General features: G+C 47.7%; 1 long non-coding RNA gene across 1 annotated transcript in view; it reads left to right on the forward strand.

Annotated features, from left to right (window-relative positions):
- Positions 1 to 6980: 6980 nt before the first annotated feature.
- LOC129490553 (uncharacterized) overlaps positions 6981 to 23551 on the forward strand; it is a 176270-nt gene continuing 159699 nt past the window's right edge. The window contains exon 1 of the long non-coding RNA XR_008660284.2: positions 6981 to 7187. This is a non-coding gene — a long non-coding RNA (uncharacterized lncRNA). The remainder of the gene's footprint in view (positions 7188 to 23551) is intronic.

Here is a 23551-nt window from a genome sequence, read left to right on the forward strand (position 1 = left end):
TGTCTGTGCCTGCAGGCTGTTCTTTTGTTTGAAAGAACTCAACTAAGGACCCACCCTAACTGCCCACCTGACTGGTTTCTTCCTTCCTCCTTTCTCGCTGGCTTGGACTAGGCTTTGGAGAAGGAGACCATGGGGAGAAAGGTCAGGGGATTCTGTAACTGCCCAGTGGGTTCACCTTGCATGCTGTCTAGACAGGGTCAATTTTTCATGACAGGGGAATTGCAATAGAGAAGGAGTAATTCATGCAGAGCTGGCTGTGTGGGAGACTGGAGTTCTATTATTACTCAAAGCAGTCCCCTGGAGCATTTGGGGAGCAGAGTTTTTTTGTTTGTTTGTTTTTGTTTTTTTTTTTTTTTTTTTTTTGAGACGGAGTCTCACTCTGTCGTCAGGCTGGAGTGCAGTGGCACGATCTCGGCTCACTGCAACCTCCGCCTCTCAGGTTCAAGCGATTCTCCTGCCTCAGCCTCCTGAGTAGCTGGGATTACACGCGTGTGCCACCACGCCCAGCTAATTTTTGTATTTTTAGTAGAGACGAGGTTTCACCATGTTGGCCAGGATGGTCTCAATCTCTTGACCTCGTGATGCACCTGCCTCGGCCTCCCAAAATGCCAGGATTATGGGATTACAGGCATGAGCCACCATGCCCAGTCAAGGAGAGCAGAGGTTTTAAGGACTACTTGGTGGGTGGGTGGAGCCAGTGACCCAGAAGTGCTGATTGGTCAGAGATAAAATCGTAGTGGGTACACCCTGTCTTCTTGCACTGAGTCAGTTCCTGGGTGAGAGGAGCCACAAGATTAGATGAGCCAGTTTATCAGTCTGGGTGGTGCCAGCTGCTCCATCAAATGCAGGGTCTGTAAAATATCTCAAGCACTGGTCTTAGGAGCAGTTTAGGGAGAGTCAGAATCTTATAGCCTCCAGCTGCATAACTCCTAAACTGTAATTTCTAACCTTGTGGCTAATGTTAGTCCTACAAAGGCAATCTAGTCGCTTTTGTTTAAACTATAAACTAAATTTCTTCCAAAGTTAGTTCAGCCTATGCCCAGGAATGAACAAGGACAGCTTGGAGGTTAGAAACAAGATGGAGTCAGTGAAGTTAGATCTCTTTCACTGTCTCAGTCATAATTTTGCAAAGGTGGTTTCAGTTGCTGGGAGGGCAAGGGCTTGTCCCTGATGCTGGTCTGGAGTAGGAGAGGTTGGGGATGGGAGGGAGACTCCCCCATGCAATACAGTTCAGTTCAATTCATCAAATGTTTATTGGGCACCCACTATGTGCCAAGCCCCATGCTAAGCTCTGACACTCATGGCAAAGTGATTCCTCTCATGGTCTCACTCTGCCCATTCTACTTGCCTTCTGTGAAGGCCCCAGCCCCTCTCTTTCCCCTGTGGGCCCCTCTCTGGTCCTGGGGTCCTGGATTGGACCCTCGCCAAGGTAATATCCCCCATCAACCTCTTCCTCTTTTAGCAGCAGAACTTGGTACAAAGTAGTTGCTCAGTAAAAGTTCTCAGGCTTGAATTAAATGGAATGCACTAGGATCTGGTAGATGTTTACCTAGGAGACCGAGGCTGGGGTAGTGGAAGGAAAGCTATTACCACAATCTATGGGAGAAGTAATGAAACATGCTGTTATCTCAGTAGATAGGACGAGGCATTTGATAAAATTCAGTAGCGATTCTCCCCAAGTCTAACTCTTATTATACAAACAAATCATAGTGATAGTAAGAGAAATAAAGACTGCCTGCAATTCTACCTCCCAAATGCAGAAGCTGTCCTCATTTTATTCTTTCTTTCCTGTTCTCATTCATGGCATAGTTTTTACATTATTATATCATTTTGTTTTCTGCCCGAAAGAATCAGTAGTTTTTTTTTTTTTTTTTTTCGGATTGATCCATTGTCTTCATAATTATAGCCCCTAATGGCTACGATTTTCCACAGGGGTGGTTGTATTATAAGTGACTTAAATTTTTCTTATTGTTGACAGTATGGGCTGTTCCCATGTCTTCCTTTTGATGATCAAAATAATAAAATTATCTTTTATAGTCAGTTACAACACAGTTGTGTACATACCTTTTGTTCAATCTTTTCTAAAGCTTGCAAGGTGAATGTACTTCACTATTACAGGAGATTACAGGGTAGAAATGAAGAAGCCGTAAGGTGACAAGGGAAGGATCGAGAGACAACTGGAATTTGAGTCTGTTCTTTTTTTGAAATGAAACTCTTTACTCTTGTCAGAGGCATTCGAACCAAAGTGAGTCCATTTTGATTAGGGGCTGGGTGAAATAAGGCTGAGAACTGCTGGGCTGCATTCCCAGGAGGTTAGGTACTCTTAGTCACAGGATGAGATAAGAGGTCAGCACAAGATACAGATCACAAAGACCTTGCTGATAAAACAGGATGTGGTAAAGAAGCCGGCCAAAAGTCACCAAAACCGACATGGCGATGAGAGTGACCTCTGGTTGTCCTCACTGCTCATTATATGCTAATTATTGATACAGGAGCTAGAAAGAAATTATTTAGACAGATAATGAGGGTAAAAGAGTCTTCAGTAAGGTTACCTTTTAATAAAAAGCAGCCCCCAAATCATTTCTTTTCTAACAGAAAGCAGCCTGAAAAATGAAGCTGCAAACATAGATAAGCAAGCTAAAAGCTTGCATAGGTAAATGCCGACAGCTGTGCCAATAGAAAAGGGATACCTGGAAGCCAGGTATATTCAACATGGAAGTTCCCTCTTCCCTATTCTTTGTCGCCACGTGTGCAGTAAAAAAGCAGGCAACATGGCGAAGGCCAGGTAGAGACTCCATTTGCATCATAAAAGATTAGGGTGGGGCTGGCACGGTGGCTCACACGTGTAATCCCAGCACTTTGGGAGGCCGAGGCAGGCAGATCACCTGAGGTCAGGAGTTCGAGACCAGCCTGGACAACATGGTGAACCCCCGTCTCTACTAAAAATACAAAAATTAGCTGGGTGGTAGTGGACCACGCCTATAATCCTAGCTACTCAGGAGGCTGAGGCAAGAGAATCGCTTGAGCTTGGGAGGCAGAGGTTGTGGTTAGCTGAGATTGCGCCACTGCACTCCAGTCTGGGTGACAGAGTGAGACCCTGTCTCAAAAAAAAAAAAAGAAACAAAGAGATTAGGGTGGGATGGCCAGCTTCTTTGCATGCTATGCAAATGGCACACCTGGTCCAGTCAATCTCTTGGGCCCTAGGTAAATCAGATACCACCTCCTCAAGCTTGTCTATAAAAACCCCATGCATTTCACCACGAGACCAGAAGACCAACTTAAGAGCCCCTCTCTCTCTGCAGCAGAAAGAGCTTTACTCTTTCTTTTGTCTATTAAACCTCCACTCTTAACCTCACTCCTTGTGTGTGTCTGCATCCTCAATTTCCCCAGGTGTGGGGCAACAAACCTCTGGTATTACCCAAGACAAATGATGCTGCTTCATTATAATACATTAGCATACTAAGAGACACTCCCGCCAGTGCCACGACATTTTACAGAAGTCATCCTATATGGTCTAGAAAGGGGGAGGGGACTCTCAGTTCCAATAATTGCCCACCTCTTTCCTGGAAAACTCATGAACAGTCCACCTCTTGTTTAGCATATAATCAAGAAGTAACTAAGTATCATCAATCGAGCATCCCAAGCTGCTGCTCTGCCTACGGAGTAGCCATTATTTATTCCTTTACTTTCTTAATAAACTTGCTTTCACATTACTGTATGGATTCACCCTGAATTCTTTCTTGTGTGAGGTCTGAGAACCCACTCCTGGGGTCTGGATGGGGACCCCTTTCTGGTAACACTCTTTCCACTATACTATATTGCTTTCCAAATTTTACAAACAAAACTGCAGTGGGCTTGGCACTGTGGCTCACACCTGTAATCCCAGCAGTTTGAGAGGCCGAGGTGGGTGGATCACCTGAGGTCAGGAGTTCGAGACCAGCCTGGCCAACATGGTGAAACCACTGCCTCTACTAAAAGCACAAAAATTAGGCCAGGTGTGGTGGCTAACACCTGTAATTCCAGCACTTTGGGAGGCTGAGGCGGGCAGATCGCTTCAGGTCAGAAGTTCCAGACCAGCCTGGCCAACATGATGAAACCCCTTCTCTACTAAAAATACAAAAATTGACTCATGCCTGTGGTCCCAGCTACCCAGGAGGCTGAGACAGGAGAATCTCTTGAACCCTGGGAGGCGGAGGTTGCAGTGAGCTAAGATCGCGTCACTGCACTCCAGCCTGGGTGACAGAGTGAGACTGTGTCTCAAAAAAAAAAAAAAAAAAAAAAGGAAACCAAAAAAAACTGCACCTAATTTTTTTTTTTTTTTTTTTTTAGATGGAGTTTCGCTCTTGTTGCCCAAGCTGGAGTGCAATGGCGCGATCTCAGCTCACTGCAACCTCTGCCTCCTGGGTTCAAGCAATTCTCCTGCCTCAGTTTCCCGAGTAGCTGGGATTACAGGCATGTGCTACTACACCTGGCTGATTTTTTGTATTTTTAGTAGAAATGGGGTTTCACCATGTTAGCCAGGCTGGTCTCGAACTCCTGACCTTGTGATCCATCCGCCTCAGGCTCCCAGGTGCCGGGATTACAGGTGTGCGCCCTGCCTGAGCTAAGATTTTTAAAAATAAGTTTCTTTCGTCTTTAGAATCGTTTCCTTTGGTCAAGTTCCTAGGTGTGGGATTACTGGGTCAAAAAGTATGAGCATTGTTGAGTCTCTTGATACCCTTTGGCAAAATGCTTCGCAAAGGGCTTGTTTCCAGTAGTACTCATGTACATTGTTTCAGTGAGATTCTTTATTTCTTTCCTACTGCAACTCACTAACAAGGAACATTACCAGAAAAAGGTTTCCAAGCTCATTTACAATGGATAAATTATTTCTTATTGTATTTTTAATTTGCATTTCTTTGATTACTGTGAGGTTGAACCATTTAAAAATAAGCATTCCCTTTTGTGTGAATTGTGTTTCTTCTTTTGAGGAACATTCCTCCTGCATTCTTTGGCTCCCCTCCCCGCCCCAGACATTATATTAGATTTTCCAAAGACTTGGAAATTAACACTTTGTGGGTCATATTTAAAGCAATTATTTACTCTGGTAATTTCCTTTTCATTTTAATTGTACTATTTTCAGGACTTTTATGTGTTTTCAAATGAAGATCTTCTCATTTGTGATTGCTTCTAAGCTTGGAAAATAATAATACCATCAACGAAGTGAAAATTACCCAATTTTATTTTTTCCTTCTATTATATGATATATTCGTATTAAGCTCTTTCATCAACATGGGAAAAAATGACAATATTTATGATGGTCACACACACACATGGAATGTAAGAGGGGGAGGGTATTTGTGAAAAGACCACAAATTAGATTGGGCACAATGGCTCATACCTATAATCCTAGCACTTTGGGAGGCTGAGGAAGGAGAATTGCTGAAAGCCAGGAGTTCGAGACCAGCTTGGGCAACATAGTGAGACCTCATCTCTGTAAAAAATACAAAAATCAGCTGGACATGGTGGTGTGTGCTTGTAGTGCCAGCTGCTTAAGAGGATGCGGCAGGAGGATTGCTTGAGCTTAGGAGTTCAAGGCTGCAGTGAGCTATGATTGCACTGTGTCCAGAATTAGTGGGTTCTTGGTCTTACTGACTTCAAGAATGAAGCCGCGGGTGAGTGTTACAGTTCTTAAAGATGGTGTGTCCGGAGTTTATTCCTTCTGATGTTCGGACATGGTCAGAGTTTCTTCCTTCTGGTAGGTTCGTGGTCTCACTGGCTTCAGGAGTGAAGCTGCAGACCTTCACCATGAGTGCTACAGCTCTTAAGGCGGCACATCTGGAGTTGTTCGTTCCTCCCGTCTGGAGTTGTTCATTCCTGCCAGTGGGTTCGTGATCTTGCTGGCCTCAGGAGTGAGGCTGCAGAGCTTCCTGGTGTGTTACAGCTCATAAAAGCAATGAGGACCCAAAGAGTGAGCAGCAGCAAGATTTATTGCAGAGCGAAAAAACAAAGCTTCCACAGCGTGGAAGGGGACCTGAGCAGCTTGCCGCTGCTGGCTCGGGCAGCCTGCTTTTATTCCCTTATCTGGCCCCACCCACATCCTGCTGATTGCTGCATTTTACAGAGAGCTGATTGGTCTGTGTTGACAGGGTGCTGATTGGTGCGTTTACAATCCCTGAGCTAGACACAGAGTGCTGACTGGTGCATTTACAATCCTCTAGCTAGACCTAAAAGTTCTCCAAGTCCTCACCAGGTTAGCTAGACACAGAGTGCTGATTGGTGTGTTTACAAACCTGGAGCTAGACACAGAGTGCTGACTGGTGTATTTACAATCCTTTAGCTAGACATAAAGGTTCTCCACAAGTCCCCACCAGATTAGCTAGACACAGAATGCTGATTGGTGCATCTACAAACCCCGAGCTAGACACAGAGCACTGATTGGTGTGTTTACAAACCTTTAGCTAGACACAGAGTGCTGATTGGTGCATTTACAATCCTTTAGCTAGACATAAAGGTTCTCCAAGCCCCACTGGACTCAGGAGCCCAGCTGGCTTCCCTTAGTGGATTACCAGCCAGGGCCTAGGGCGGAGCTGCCGGCCATTCGTGCTCTGCGCGCGTGCACTGCTCAGCCCTTGGGCGGTGGATGGGACCCGGCGCTGCGGAGCCGGGGGCGGGGGCGGGGGCGGGGGCGGGAGTGCCCGTCGAGGAGGCTCGGGCCGCCGGGGAGCCCACCGCGGGGGAGCTTGGGCATGGCGGGCTGCAGGTCTGGAGCCCTGCCCCGCGGGGAGGCGGCTGAAGCCCCGCGAGAATTCGAGCGTGGCGCGGGCAGGCCGGCAGTGCTGAGGGACCCGGCGCCCCTCCTCAGCTGCTGACCCGGGTGCTAAACCCCTCACTGCCCGGGGCCAGCGGCGCCAGCCGCTCCGAGTGCGGGGCCCGCGGAGCCCACGCCCACCCAGAACTCGCGCTGGCCCGCCAGCGCCGCGCGCAGCCCCGGTTCCCGCCCGCGCCTCTCTCTCCACACCTCCCTGCAAGCAGAGGGAGCCGGCTCCAGCCTTGGCCGGCCCAGAGAGGGGCTCTCACGGTGCAGCGGCGGGCTGAAGGGCTCCTCAAGCGTGGCCAGAGCGGACGCCGAGGCCGAGGAGGCGCTGAGAGCCAGCGAGGGCCGCCGGCACGTTGTCACCTCACAGCGCCACTGTACTCCAGCCCAGGTTAGAGTGCGTCCGTGTCTCTAAACACACACACACACACACACACACACACACACCCCTTAGAAACTGTGAATGAATGGAGGGAAATGCCATGTTTTTGGTTGGGAAAATGCAGACGAAGAATTGTAATATTTCTGGCTGGGTGCAGTGGCTCACGCCTGTAATCCTAGCACTTTGGGAGGTCAAGGTGAGTGGATCACTTGAGGTCAGGAGTTTGACAACAGCCTGGCCAACATGACAAAACCCTGTCTCTACTAAAAATAGAAAAATTAGCTGGGCGTGGTGGCAGGCGCCTGTAATCCCAGCTACTCGGGAAACTGAGGCAGAAGAATTGCCTGAACCTGGGAGGTGGAGGCAGCAGTGAGCCGAGATCACACCACCGCACTGCAGCCTGGGTGACAGAGCAAGACTCTGCCTCAAAAAAAAAAAAAAGTACCCCCAATACATTCACGACTGTGCCTAACCAGGCCAAAGCCCTGGCAGGTGGTTTTAATTTCTGATGTTTTTTAGGGGCAGATGGAGCTGATGGGTTCGTGAAAGTTGTGTTACTCTAAAAACTGACACTGGTGGACAAATCTAGCAGTTGCCAGGGGGACCTAATTTTACATAACTTTATTCTCTTTTCCCGCCAATTTTTTTATTATAAAATACACATAACATAAAATTTACGATCTTAACCATTTTAAATGTACACCTCAGTGGTATTAAATGCATGCATAATTTTGTGCAAACATCCCCACCGTCTGTCTCCAGAATGCTTTCCATCTTGTAAAAAAATTGAAACCCTGTCCCTATTAAACACTTAACTCCTCTTTCCTCCCTTCCCTCAATCCCTGGCAACCTCCCTTCTGCTTTCTGTCTGTATGAATTTGACTCCTCTAACTACCTCATCTAAGTGGAATTATGCAGTCTTTGTCTTTTTGTATAACTTTATTCTTTCAACAAAGAATAATAGATGATAATACATAGCTCAGTAGGTTTTATTATTATAACTTTTTAAGAGGTTTTTCTCCATAGAAATAAATATACACATTTAAAAATGAGACTGGCCAGGAATGATGGCTCATGCCCATAATCCCAGCACTTTGGGAGGCCGAAGTGGGAGGATCTCTTGAAGTCAGGAGTTTGAGACTAGCCCAGACAACATAGTGAGACCCCAGCTCTACAAAAAATAAAATTAAAATTAGCCTGGCATGGTGAGATGTGCCTGTGGTCCCAGCTCCTTGGGAGGCTGAGGTGGGAGGATCACTTGAGACCAGTAGTTCAAGGCTGCAGTGAGCTATGATTGTATCACGGCACCCCAGCCTGGGCAAATGAGCGAGATCCTGCCTCTAAAAATAAATAAATAAATATTTTAAAGTAGCTGTCCTGATTTGAGTTTTACAAATAGTTATTGCAGTAACAGAGGATGAGAAGGTGCAAGGGAAGGGAACATCTGGCCACAGATCTTTGGCCACAGATATCACTTCTGGGAGTTAAGCAGGGGTCAGAAGGGATGAGGCAGAGTGATTGATGGATCAACTGAAGTGAAGTAACTCAGGGGAAAAACCAAAAACCTTATGGTCTCACTTACAAGTGGGAGCTAAAGCCAGGCACGGTGACTCACGACTGTAATCCTAGTACTTTGGGAGGCTGAGACAGATGGATCACTTGAGGTCAGGAGTTCAAGACTAGCCTGGCCAACATGGTGAAACCTTGTCTCCACTAAAAAAATACAAAAAGTAGCCGGGTGTGGTGGCACACACCTGTAATCCCAGCTACTCGGGAGGGTGAGGCAGGAGAATCACTTGAACCTGGTAGGCAGAGGTTGCAGTGAGCCAAGATTGTGCCACTGCACTGCAGCCTGGGAAACAGAGTGAGACTCCATCTCAAAAAAAAAAAAAGCTACAGGCATGCAAAGGCAAACAGAATAGTATAATGAACTTTAGAGACTCAGATGGGGGAAGGGTGGGAGGGGAGTTAGGGATAAAAAACTGCCTCTGAAGTATAAGGTATACTACTTAAGTGACAGGTGCACTAAAAGCTCAGAATTCATCCATGTAACAAAAAAACACTTGTACCCCCCAAAATATTGAAATAAATTTTTTAAAAAAGAGACTGTTTGAGAGAGCAGCATTCAAACAGGGAGAACGTAGGAGGAATGCCTTCTGGGCAGATTGGGATCTCTATCTTTATGTTTCTGTTTGTTGTCACGTCCTGGGAAAGTGACCGGTATGTGTTCTCCAACTTTGAGACTGTTTAGATGTGGCTGGGATGAGCCACGCTTCGTAAGGTGTGATGGGATGTGGGGGTCAACCTTCTGAGCACTCTGGGATCTAATACAGCCATGGGAGACTTATCCACTTGTTCAAGGTTGGAGATTCTTCTCATTGACACAGCTGCCCTCAGCATTTCATTTATTCCAAACATGTCACAAATAATCATTCACTCTTCCCTGCAACTTTGACAGAAGGGTTGCTATGGACTGATTGTATCCCCTGCAGAATTCATATGTTGAAGCCTAAATCCCTGAAGTGATGATATTTGGAGATGGGGCATTGGGGAGGTCATTAGGTCACGAAGATGAAGCCCTACAAATAGGATTAGTGCCGTTAGTGCCCTTGTAAGGAAAGACACAAGAGATGGAAGGAGAGGATTGCTCTCTACTTTCTCAATGAGAAGACTGCCATCTACAACTCAGGGAATAGGCTCTCAGCAGACATAGGGCTTGCCAGCACCTTGCTCTTGGACTTCCCAGCCTCCAGAACTGTGAGAAATAGATATTTTAGCTGGGCATGATGGCTCATGTCTGTAGTCTCAGTGCTTTGGTTGGGCAAAGTGGGAGGATTACTTGAGACCAAGATTTCTGGACCCGACTGGGCAAAATAGACCCCATCTCTATAAAAAATTTAAAAAATTAGCTAGGTGTGGTGGCATACGCCTATAGCGCCAGCTCCTGAGGAGGCTGAGGCAGGAGGATCGCTTGAGCCCAGGAGTTCAAGGCAGCAGTGAGCTATGATTACACCACTGCACTCTAGCCTGGGCAGAGACAGACCCTGTCTCTTAAAAAAAAAAGCTAAAAAAGGAGAGACATAAGGGAGATGGAAGGAGATGATTCCTCTCCACTCTCTCCCATGTGAAGGCACAATGGGAAGGTTGTAGCTGTAAACCAGGAAGTGAGCCCTCACCAGACACAAGATTTGCTGCCACCTTGATCTTGGACTTCTCAGCCTCCAGAATCATGAGGAATAAATGTTTCTTGGTGAATCACCCAGTCTGTGGTATGTGTTATAGCAGCCAGAGCTGATTAAGACATGGGGGCAATCAGGCTCACCAATGAGGCCACCCAGCTAGAGTAGCAGAGCCTGGATTTAAATCTGGGCATGTGGGCTCCGGGGTCAGGGCTCGTCACTTCTAGGCTGTGCTGGCTATCCCATTTTTAGAGGCAATTAACATGTTTATTAATCACTCAGTCATCAACCACTAAAACAGCTTTTTCTATGTGCCAGGCCCCATGGCACCAACCATGGGAGACATAGAAATGACACTGGGGCATTAAACCTGCTGTCTTTTAAGACTCCCGGCAGAGGTGGCTGCTATTGCATAGCCCTTCCCAGATAAGTTTTTGTGAAGCCCCTCCAACCCCCAGGGCATTAGCATCAAGAACTCTTCTTGCTGAGTGGCAAGGCAAGCCCTCTGGGCGTTCTATGGACTGAGGATGATAATTAACCTACGTGGAAAACACCAACTCCTGGTAATTCCTGGGTGAGCTCTGGCTGTAGAACCTGGGGCTCTGAGGTTTCTTCCGTTTTCCTGGGTGGGTGGGAGCCTTGGGAAGGGTCCCATTATCTTCCTGGCCTGTGTCCTCCTGTTCTTCTCTTCCTCCCTCACTTTTTCTACCCCGCCCTCCCAGGTTTGCTGTCTGGGTCTTTGGGTTCCTCCAAAGGCCTCTCTGTCCAGGTGCCCTCCCCTTTCCACTCCTTGTCCTTGCCTGTCATTCCTAGATGACACCTTGTTAGAGTCGCTGTCTTATCTTACCAGTAAGGAAACTGGGAATCAGAGAGGTTGAGCAACTCACATAGGGTCACCTAAGAAGCTGGAGGCACAACTGGGCTGGGAATGCACCCAGAACTAAAGCCCATCATGGGCAAGAGGAGGCCACACTCCCACTGAGAGAGGGGAAGGGCTGGTGAGGAGCAGAGGAAGGGTGAGAACAGCTAGGGCTTCTCCACCACTCGGCTCTGCCAGCCTGGGCAGTGCCACTCAGTGTCAGATCTGCAAGCCCCTTGGAGGGTGTCCAGTCCTGAGGGTGGAAACTGTGGTCCCAGGCCAGACCCTGTTCAGTCTCTTTATTACAAAGAAATTAGAAATAATTTCAAACATATTGCTACAACAATAGTATAAACCACTGTGTGCAACAACAGTATAAAGTATACAACAATACATCATCAAGAGTATAAAGACCAAGAATTGCAAGAATACTATAAAAACCCATTATTGGCCGGGCGCGGTGGCTCACGCTTGTAATCCCAGCACTTTGGGAGGCCGAGGCGGGCGGATCACGAGGTCAGGAGATCGAGACCACAGTGAAACCCCGTCTCTACTAAAAATACAAAAATAATTAGCCGGGCGTGGTGGCGGGCGCCTGTAGTCCCAGCTACTCGGAGAGGCTGAGGCAGGAGAATGGCGTGAACCCGGGAGGTGGAGCTTGCAGTGAGCCGAGATTGCGCCACTGCACTCCAGCCTGGGCGACAGAGCGAGACTCCGTCTCAAAAAAAAAAAACAAAAAAACAAAAAACCCATTATTGACATTTTGCCACATCTTTTTCTCTCCCTTCCTTTCTCTCCCTCTCCTCTCCTCTCATCTGCTCTCCTCCCCTCTCCTCCCCTCCCCTTTTCTTTTCTTTTTTCTTCCTTTTCCTTTCTTTTCTTTCTTTCTTTCTTTCTTTCTTTCTTTCTTTCTTTCTTTCTTTCTTTCTTTCTTTCTTTCTTTCTTCTTTTCCTTCCTTCCTTCCTCCCTCCCTCCCTTCCTTCCTTCCTTCTTTCTTTTCTTTCAAGACAGAGCCTCCCTCTGTCACCCAGGCTGGAGTGCAGTGGTGCGATCTCGGCTCACTGCAACCTCCACCTCCCAGGTTCAAGCAATTCTCCTGCCTCAGCCTCCCAAGTAGCTGGGATTACAGGTGACTGCCACCACGCCCAGCTAATTTTTGTAGTTTTAGTAGAGATGGGATTTCATCATGTTGGCCAGGCTGGTCTCAAACTCTTTACCTCAAGTGATCCACGTGCCTCGGACTCCCAAAGTGCTGGGATTATAGGCATAAGCCACCATGCCCAGCCCATTTTGCTTTCTATATGTACATATTTTCCTCCTTAACCATTTGAGAGTTATAGATGTCATGCCTGTCACATCTACATACTTGAGTATGTATATCTTCAGAATAAGAACTTGCTGAGCCCAGTGGCTCATGCCCATAATCCCAGCACTGTGGGAGGCTGACGTGGGTGGATCACGAAATCAAGATATCAAGATCATCCTGGCCAACATGGTGAAACCTCGTCTCTACTAAAAATACAAAAATTAGCTGGGCGTGGTGGCGTGTGCCTGTAGTCCCAGCTATCGGGAGGCTGAGGCAGGAGAATGTGTGAACCCGGGAGGCAGAGCTTGCAGTGAGCCGAGATGGCACCACTGCACTCCAGCCTGGGCAACACAGCGAGACTCACTCTCTCAAAAAAAAAAAAAGAGCATATGCAGATTTTGACAATTGTTCCCAATACTGCCCTTTCTGAATAGTCCTTCCCCACTACTTGATCTAGAATCCCAAGATATGAGCTGCATATCTTGACTGTCTCCTTTCCTTTCTTCTGAAATAGTCACTCAGTTTTCCTTTGTCTTTCTTTATCTTGATATTTTTAAGAAGTGCAAGGCAGTTGTTCTGCAGAACATCCTTCAGTTTGGATTTGTCTGATGTTTTCCAAATGGGCTATGCATTTTTGGCAGGAGTAATTCCTAAGTGATGTTGTGTCTTCTGCTCCGAGTCTTTGAAAAAAAGTGGAACCAGTTGCCAATATTAAAACCTGAGAGATTTTACATATTGTCTTGGTTTCTGGATCCTCTCATGAACAGATACCTACACTCTGGCCCCCTGGGCTAGGCTCCTGCAGGGAACTGCCGGTTGGAGCTGGACAGTGGGTGCCTGAGATGGCGGTGGGAGGGTGTCGTCTGCTCCCTTTGCCTACCCCTCGGTCATCTAGGGGAGCCCACCTGGCCAGGCAGGCACTGAGTGTACAACTCTTGCTGGATCTCCCATTTATTTATTTATTTGTTATTATTTTTTAATTTTTCAGAGGTAAGGTCTCCCTCTGTTGCCCAGGCTGGAGTGCAGTAGTGCAAACACAGCTCACTGCAGCTCTAAACTTCTGGGTGCAAACAATCCTCTGCTTCAGCTTCCTAAGTAACTGGGACTACAGGCACGCACCACCATGCCTGGCTAATTAAAAAAATTTTTGTGGCTGGGCGCAGTGGCTCATGCTTGTAATCCCAGCACTTTGGGAGGCCGAGGTGGGCGGATCACGAGGTCAGGAGATCGAGACCACGGTGAAACCCCGTCTCTACTAAAAATACAAAGAATTAGCTGGGCGTGGTGGCGGGCGCCTGTAGTCCCAGCTCCTCGGAGAGGCTGAGGCAGGAGAATGGCGTGAACCCAGGAGGCGGAGCTTGCAGTGAGCCGAGATTGTGCCACTGCACTCCAGCCTGGGTGACAGTGCAAGACTCTGTCTCAAAAAAAAAAAAAAATTTTTTTTTGTGGAGATGGGGTCTCACTATGCTGTCCAGGCTGGTTTTGAACTCTGGACCTCAAGCCATCCTCCCGTCTTCAGCCTCCCAAATGTTGGGATTACAAGCATGAGCCACCGCGCCTGGCCTTCCTTCATTTTTCAGTTGAGGCAACAATCTAGAAGACCCAGAGAGGGCCAGGAGTGAGTTGCGGTCACCCTCAGAGGCCAGACTTGTCCTCGTTTTGTCAGAGCAATTACAAGTGGTTAGGTTCACATCTCACCATGTTTTATTAACACTTGACAAGAAATGGGGCATTGGCTGTGTTTGAGCAACTGCACCCTGCTGGTGTGTAATTCAGGGAGATGGGAACATGGGAATGTTTTCTGGCGCTGTGTCTGCCCCTGTCCTGAGCAAGTCCCCAGCTGCCTTCTCCCTGACCTCGTTATGTTCTTGCTGTTCATACTGTGAACACTAGGTGGCACTGGTTCCCTATTAATAACCTAGAGCAGCCCGTCGGCCTCAGAGGCCACCAGTTCAGTTGCAGAGGGGCCCTGACATCAGCCAGCTCAGCACATTTATGCTCTTTTTAGCCTTGGAATCCTTTCTTCTGATAAGATCCTTTGCCCCTGACTTAAAAAAATTGAAGTAGACGTCACATACTATAAAATCCACCCTTTAGACGCGTACAGTGATTTTTAGGATATTCACAAGACTGCAGCCATCACCACTATCGTTTTTTTTTTTTGAGTTGGAGTCTCGCTCTGTTGCCCAGGCTGGAGTGCAGTGGCAGCGACCTCGGCTCACTGCAACCTCCGCCTCCTGAGTTCAAGTGATTCTCCTGCCTTAGCTGCCTGAGTATCTGGGACTACAGGGGTGCACCACCATGCCTGGCTAATTTTTGTGTTTTTAGTAGAGACAGGGTTTCGCCATGTTGGCCAGACTGGTCTCAAACTCCTGACCTCAGGTGTTCTGCCCGTCTCGGCCTCCCCAAATGCTGGGGTTACAGACGTGAGCCACCGCACCCGGTCCATCACCACTATCTAATTACAGGGTGTTTTCATTCTGATGGAATCTTACATGGAAGGCAGGAGTGAGGGGGATTTTTCCTGGCTTTGTCTGGGGGAAAAAAAGCTATTAGGTTGCAGGCCGGGCTCAGTGGCTCACACCTGTAATCCCAGCACTTTGAGAGGCTGAGGTGGGTGGATCACTTGAGGTCAGGAGTTTGAGACCAGCCTGACCAACATGGTAAAACCCTGTCTGTACTAAAAATACAAAAATTAGCTGGATGTGGTGGCATACACCTGTAATCCCCGCTACTCGGGAGGCTGAGGCAGGCGAATCTCTGTTTTTTTGTTTTGTTTTGACGGAGTCTCAGTCTGTTGCCCAGGCTGGAGTGCAGTGGTGCAATCATGGCTCACTGCAACCTCTGCCTCCCAGGTTCGAGTGATTCTCCTGCCTCAGCCTCCCGAGTAGCTAGGACTACAGGTGGGCGCCACCACACCCGGCTAATTTTTGTATTTTTAGTAGAGATGGGGTTTCACCATGTTGGCCAGGCTGGTCTTGAACTCCTGACCTCTTGATCTGCCCACCTCAGCCTCCCAAAGTGCTGGGATTACAGGCGTGAGCCACCACACCAGGCCCTAACTTTTATTTTAGGTTTGGGGTACATGTGAAAGTTTGTGACATAGGTAAACTCATATCATGGGGGTTTGTTGTACAGGTTATTTCATCACCCAGGTATTAAGCGCAGTACCCAATAGTTATCTTTTCTGCTCCTCCTCCTCCCTGACCCTCCACCCTCAAGTAGATCCCAATGTCTGTTGTTTTCTTCTTTGTGTTCATAAGTTGTCATCATTTAGCTCCCACTTATAAGTGAGAACATGTGGTTCAAGCAATTCTTCTGCCTCAGCCTCCCAAGTAGCTGGGATTACAGGTATGTGCCACCATGTCTGGCTAATTTTTGTATTTTTAGTATTTTGCATTTCAGTATTCCTGTTCTTGCACTAGTTTGCTAAGGATGATGGCCTCCAGCTCCATCCATGTCCCTGCAAAAGACATGATCTTGCTCTTTTTGATGGCTGCATAGTATTCCATGGTGTATCTGTACCACGTTTTCTTTATTCAGTCTGTCATTGATGAGTATTTGGGTTTATTCCACGGTCTTTACTACTTTTTCGTTATACTTTAAGTTCTAGGGTACATGTGCACAATGTGCAGGTTTGTTACATAGGTATACATGTGCCGTGTTGGTTTGCTGCACCCATCAACTCAACATTTACATTAAGTATTTCTCCTAATGCTATCCCTCCCCCCGCCCCCCACCTCCCCAACAGGCCTCGGTGTGTGATGTTCCCCACCCTGTGTCCACGTGTTCTCATTGTTCAATTCCCACCTATGAGTGAGAACACGTGGTGTTTGGTTTTCTGACCTTGTGATAGTTTGCTGAGACTGACGGTTTCCAGCTTCATCCATGTCCCTGCAAAGGACATGAGCTCATCCTTTTTTATGGCTGCATAGTATTCCATGGTGTGTATGTGCCACATTTGTCTTCACTCTTTTGAATAGTGCTGTTCAATGTTTTGAATAACATTCACATGCATGTGTCTTTTTTTTTTTTCTTAGGAGACGGAGTTTTTCTCTTGTTGCCCAGGCTGGAGTGCAATGGCGCGATCTGGGCTCACTGCAACCTCCGCCTCCTGGGTTCAAGTGATTCTCCTGCCTCAGCCTCCCAAGTGCTGGGATTACAGGCATGCGCCACCATGGCCGGCTAATTTTGTATTTTGTTTGTTTGTTTTTTGAGACAGAGTCTTGCTCTGTCACCCAGGCCAGAGTGCAGTGGTGCGATCTCGGCTCACTGCAAGCTCTGCCTCCCGGGTTCACGCCATTTTCCTGCCTCAGCCTCCCGAGTAGCTGGGACTACAGGTGCCCGCCACCACGCCTCGCTAATTTTTTGTATTTTTAGTAGAGATGGGGTTTCACCGTGTTAGCCAGGATGGTCTCGATCTCCTGACCTCATGATCCACCCGCCTCGGCCTCCCAAAGTGCTGGGATTACAGGCATGAGCCACTGTGCCCGGCCTAATTTTGTATTTTTAGTAGTGACAGGGTTTCTCCATGTTGGTCAGGCTGGTCTCGAACTCCTGACCTCAAATGATTTGCCCACCCCGGCCTCCCAAAGTGCTGGGATTACAAGCTTGAGCCACCACACCTGGCCATGCATGTGTCTTTATGGTAGAATGATTTATATTCCTTTGGGTAGATACCCAGTAATGGGATTTCTGGGTTGAATGGTAGTCCTGCTTTTAGCCCTTTGAGGAATTGCCACACTGCTTTCCACAATGGCTGAACTAATTTACACCCCACCAACAGTGTATCTGCATTCCCAGAAAAGTGTGCTTGTTCTTGAAAAAGGTAAATCACTGTATTTGTTTTGTAGTAGGTGGAATAATGTGCTCGCGAAGATGTCTTCATTCTCACCCTAGAACTTGTGAACAGGGTAGCTTATATGGCAGAAGGCATTTTGCAGTTGTGATTATGTTAAGGATCTGGGGATGGAGATATTGTCTTGGATTATCCATGTGGGTCCAGTGTAGTCATGAAAGTTCTTATACAGGAAAGAAGGAGGCAGGAGAATTAGAGAGAGAGGGATGTGAGGATGGATGAAAGTGTAGGGGGACACAAAGAGAAAGAGAGAAAGGAGAAGGAGAGAGACAGGGAGAGACAGAGAGAAACAGGGAGAGGAGAGGGAAAGAAAGAGAGGGAGAGACATAGAGAGAGAAATAGGGAGAGGAGAGGGAGAGAAAAAGAGACAGAGAGACAGAGAAAGTAGAGGAAGAGAGACAGAGAGAGAGAGGAGGAAAAGAGAAAGAGAGTAGAGGAAGAGAGAGAGAGACAGAGACAGAAATAGAGGAGAGGGAAAGAAAAAGAGACAGACACAGAGAGAAATAGAGGAGAGGGAGAGAAAGAGACAGAAGGAGAGAGTAGAGGGAGAGAGACAGAGAGAGATGGAGAGAAACACACACAGAAAGAGAGATTGTGAAGATGTTATGCTGTAGGCTTTGAAGTTAGAGGAAGGGTCCACCAGCCGAGGAATGCAGGAAGCCTCTAAAACTTGTTGCAGACAAAGAAACAGATTTCCCTGCAAAGCCTCCAGAAGGAACACAGCTGTTTGAGACCAGGAGTTCAATACCTGCCTGGGCAACATAGCGAGACCCCTGTCTCTACAAAAAAAATGTAAAAAAATTAGCCAGGCATGGTGCTGCGTACCTGTAGTCCCAGTTACTTGGGAGGGTGAGTTGGGAGTATCGCTTGAGCCCAGGAGTTCTATGTTGCAAGCTCTCAACATCTTGATTTCAAGACTTTTGACCCCCAGAACAATTAGATTTGTGCTGTTTTAAGCCACTGAGTTGGTGGCTGTTTGTTACAGCAGCCACAGGAAGCCAGTACCTCCTAATACTTCTCATTTCCTCGTTTTTCCCCATTCCCTCATCTCATGATCTCCCTTTCTGGTGATCTCAGGTGAAATGCAGCTTCCTCAGGGAAGCCTCCCCTCTGTTGCCTGACTAGAGATGCCCTTTTAGCTCCCAGAATGGTTTCAAAGAGCAACAGCACAATTGTAGAATTATTTCAACATTTGTGTTATGCCTGGTTGGTGCTTATTTCCCTGGTTCCAATCCAGTTCTTTTTTTTTTTTTGAGACAAAGTCTTGCTCTGCCACCCAGGCTGGAGTGCAGTGGTGTGATCTTGACTCACTGCAACCTCTGCCTCCTGGGTTCAGGAGTTTGTCCCTGCCTCAGCCACCCTAGTAGCTGGGATTACAGGTGTGCACCACCACACTTGGCTAATTTTTGTATTTTTGGTAGAGACGGGGTTTTGCCATGTTGGTCAGGCTAGTCTCGAATTCCTGGCCTCAAATGATCTTCCCTCCTTGGCCTCCCAAAGCGCTGGGATGACAGGCATGAGTCACCACATCCTGCCCCAATACCACCACACCTGGCCCCAATACCAGCCTCCCAATACATGGCTGTCTTCCTCACAGGTGTGTCTCAGGCACAAAACACGAGCCTGGACCCCACAGAGGCTCAGAGAATGTGTGTACAATGAACATGTGGAATGTTTGTAAAATGCATGAATGTTTGTAAAATAGGAAGGTTTATAAAATGCATGAATTAATGAGCTTCTAATTGAGTTCACTCTCATTATGGGCCAGGCATAGCCGTGTCCTGGGAGTGGTTGTGTGTGTTATGAGGGGCCTGGAAAGACCCAAACACGCCCTCATTTCCACACATTGGGGAGGAGGAGATGAACACAGACAGGTGAAGATTTAAATGGTGTTAACATCATTCATTCACTGTTGCAATCGTCAAATTCACAGAGGCAGAGAGAAGGATGATGGTTGGCAGGGGCTGGTGGGAGGGAGAAATGGGGAATGAGTGTTTCATGGGGACAGGGTTTCAGTTTGGGAAGATGAGAAAGTTCTGGAGATGGATGATGGTAAAGTTTGCATGACAATGGGAATGTATTTAAGATCACCAAACTCTGTCGTTAGAAATGCTGAAAATGACACATTTTATGTTATATATATATATTCAGCCACAATTGAGAAAATTTCTTGCATCTAAAAATATGCCTCTAAGAAGCCACCATTCACATGAATGTATTAAAAACCTTCATTCACTGAAAAAAAAATTTAATTCAGTTTCAGACAATCCTGGGAGAAGTTAAAAATGTTTCAGCCCAGTCAAAGATTAAGAATCAAGCATGTGGCTGGGCGTGGTAGCTCATGCCTGTAATCCCAGCATTTTGAGAGGCTGAGGCGGGCGGATCACCTGAGGTCAGGAGTTCAAGACCAGCCTGGGCAAAAACATGGTGAAAACTCATCTCTACTAAAAATACAAAAATTAGCCAGATGTGGTGGCACATGCCTGTAATTTCAGCTACTTGGGAGGCTGAGGCAGGAGAATTGCTTGATCCTGGGAGGCAGAGGTTGCAGCGAGCCGAGATCACGCCACTGCACTCCAGTCTGGGCAACAGAGTGAGACTCCATCTCAAAAAACAAAAACGACAAACATACAACCAAGTATGTAACAAGGCATAGAGGTTCATGCCTATAACCCCAGCACTTTGGGAGGCCAACTTGGGAGGAGCAATTGAGGCCAGAAGTTTGAGACTAGCCTGGGCATCATTGTGAGACTCCTGTCTCTACAAAAAGTAAAAACAAAAAAACAAACAAACAAAAAAATCACTGGGCATGGTGGTATCCACCTGCAGTCCCAGCTCAGGAGGCTGAGGTGGGAAGATTGGTTGAACCCAATAATTGGAGGCTGCAGTGAGCTATGAGTGTGCCACTGTACTCTGTCTAGCTTAGGCAACAGAGCAAGACCCTGTGGCAAAAAAACAAAAAACAAAAAACAAAAAAAGAAGAAAAAAGAGGCCAGGCACAGTGGCTCACATCTGTAATCCCAGCACTTTGGATGGCCGAGGTAGGTGGATCACCTGAGGTCAGGAGTTTGAGACCAGCCTGGCCAACATAGTGAAACCCTGTCTCTACTAAAAATACAAAAATTAGCCGGGTGTGGTGGTGCACGCCTGTAATCCCAGCTACTTGGGAGGCTGAGGCGGGAGAATCACTTGAACCCAGGAGGCAGAGGCTGCAGTGAGCAGAGGTTGCACCACTGCACTCCAGCCTGGGTGACACAGCGGGACTCCGTCTCAAAAAACAAAACGAAACAAACCCCACGTACCTTATCAGACCTTGGATCCCACAATTTGGTTGGGACAGTGTGATCCCAAAGAGAGACACATTTCTAGGGAACAGTTCTGGGGAAAGGTTCCAGGGAGGTGGTCCTTGAGTTGTAGGTTGAACCCAAGGTAGTGGGAGCCTGGGTAGAGAGCTTGGGGGGCCTTCTGAGCCCAAGGCAGGGCTTCTGAGAGGCCCCAGAGCCCCTCCTGGTGCAGGGCCACCTTTCAGCCTGAGGACACCTGGGCTGCACACAGGTAGGGTTCCAGGGCTGAGATCCTAGCCTGAAGGACTCTTGAACAGTTCCTTTTGGAAGACAGTTGGCCTTAGGGAGGAGAAGGGAGCCCCGTCAGGCATGAGGCTGGGCGCACAGGAGCAGCTGGGCTGGAGTGGCCACAGGCTGGCTTGTGATTCTGTAGGTGAAGCAGTGGGAGGAGTACTCATGGCAGCCACTAGGGGTCGCTCTTGATTCATGAAAGAAGCTTGCAGGTCCCACGTTCTGGGTATCTCGGGCCTGTAACTTGGCAGTCCCCAGGGGGGCTAAAGGCCTGGGATACCCAGCGCGTGGTCTAGCTGGGAGCCGCCACATGCCTTAGGTGGCTCAACTCGGAGACCCCGAGCCGGGGAGGAACATTAGTCTCTTTCGCTCCAGCCTGTCTCTGTTTCAGCCTGGGCAGCTGGCCTCATGCCCTCTGCTTTGGTTCCCACTGCCAGGATTCGAGGGAGGATGAAAGGCGACTGTGGTCCTGGCACAGTGTCAAGGCTGCATTCATGGAGTCGTGGGTAGAACAATGATCGTCCCAGGACCTCAAAGCTGCAGAGGCCTGGAGAGGCATATCCTGGCCTCAGCTGGGAACATGACCTTTGCAAGACACAGGTCTTTCTGGTACATCCAGAGTCAAAGAGGTGCCCTGGGTGTCAGATGACAAGTTTTAGGGTTGCGCTCAGCCTGTTCCTATCACTGTTGGGTTCAGTGTTGTCCTCTTCAGGAACCCCACTTTTCTGTAGGTCTGGCTGCTGTTCACATCTGCACACCAGCTGAAAGGGATTTGAGTGTATCTGGAACTTTCTTGCTACCAACGTGGTTTATTTCTGATCTATTTCAGGCTAAAATACTTCATCGTGAATAATTTTTCCTAATGAGCTTTTCTCCCTGTCCTGAGAAACTGGAATAATATGAGAACTTCAGGCTTTTTTTTTTTTTTTGAGACAGAGTTTCACTCTTGTTGCCCAGGCTGGAGTGCAATGGCGTGATCTTGGCTCTCTGCAACCTCCACCTCCCGGGTTCAAGCGATTCTCCTGCCTCAGCCTCCTGAGTATCTGGGATTACAGGCGTCCGCCACCACGCCCAGCTCATTTTGTATTTTTAGGAGAGATGGGGTTTCTCCATGTTGGTCAGGCTGGTCTCGAACTCCTGACCTCAGGTGATCTGCCCGCCTTGGCCTCCCAAAGTGCTGGGATTACACGGGTGAGCCACCGTGCCTGACCAACTTCAGGCCTTTGTACTGGGGCCAGGGTAGGACAGGGAAGCAAGTCCTGAAAAGTTCAGGGACATGAAGGACCACAAAGGGCAAACTTCATGAGCATCACCGTTTTGCTGGATTAGCGGTAACACAGGGTCATGGAGCAACAGAGATAGAAGGGAGCTGAGTCCTATCGTCCCATTTCACAGATGGAAACTGAGGCCTAGAGATGGAGATGCAGTGCCTGGGCCAGGGTTCTTCACTCTTGGAGAGGATGTTTATTCTTTGCTCCTATGAGGCTGTCAGTTCTGTGGCTTGAATGTACAGAGAAGAAGGGGAAAGGTGAGGAGGGAACCTAGGGTCTCTCAGACTGAAAGAAGCTTCTGGAAGACCCCAGAAGTGTGGGGATCCTGGGTGCGGGGAGACAGCAGCCTGCCAAACTGGTAGACAGTGGACAATGGGCCTATGAAACTCGGTTTCACATCTGTAAAAAGAGCCAGTTGTTCTGAAAAAATAGCTGAAAAATAGCTGAGGACTTTCCTAGGTCTGACTCCTTCTCTCTCTACCCCTCTAATTCAGTGTCGCAGTCCACATTTGGGGTAAAGGAACCCCACGTTTCTGCAGATCTGGATGCCGCTCACATGTGCACACCAGCTGGAAGAGATTTGAGTGTATCTGGAACTCTTCTGCTACCAGCATTGTTTATTTCTGATCTATTTCTGGCTAAACAAATCCATGTACTAGAGAGATTGGTTTCTAATACGGTGTAGACATGACCTATATGTATTTTCCCTACATGTCTTCCAGGGTTTCAGCCTGATTTCCATACAGCCTGAGCTCTTCATTGTGAATGTGGGCAGGCTAGTAATTTCTACTCTACAGAGCCTTTGTGGATAGATGGTTCAGTTGCTTGGAGAGAGTCAAAAGGGAAAGTGTGTGTGGATTGCATGTGTGCATGTGTGTATGTGTGTATGTGTATGTATGTGTGGATATGTGCACATGGTGTGTGCATGCATGTGTGCATGATGTATGTATATGCATGTGTACATCTGTATGGTACATGGTCTGTGCATTCTGTGTGCATGATATATGTATGTGCACATGTACATGTAGTGCATGCTGTGTGAATGTGCATGTGTGTGCATGTGTACATGTGGCACATAGTGTGTGCATGCGTGTGCATGCGTTTATATTTGTACATGTGGTGCATGGTGTGTGCATGCGTGTGCATGCATGCTTTATCTTTGTACATGTGGTATATGGTGTGTGCATGTGTGTATGCACGTATGCAGGATGTGTGTACATGTGGCACATGGCATGAGCGTGTGTGTACACATGTATGCATGATGCGTGTTTGTACAGGTGTACATGTGGTACATGGTGCATGCATGTGTGTGCATGCATGCATG

This window comes from Symphalangus syndactylus, chromosome 9 (genome assembly GCF_028878055.3).
Source record: "Symphalangus syndactylus isolate Jambi chromosome 9, NHGRI_mSymSyn1-v2.1_pri, whole genome shotgun sequence".
Classification (NCBI taxonomy): domain Eukaryota; kingdom Metazoa; phylum Chordata; class Mammalia; order Primates; family Hylobatidae; genus Symphalangus; species Symphalangus syndactylus.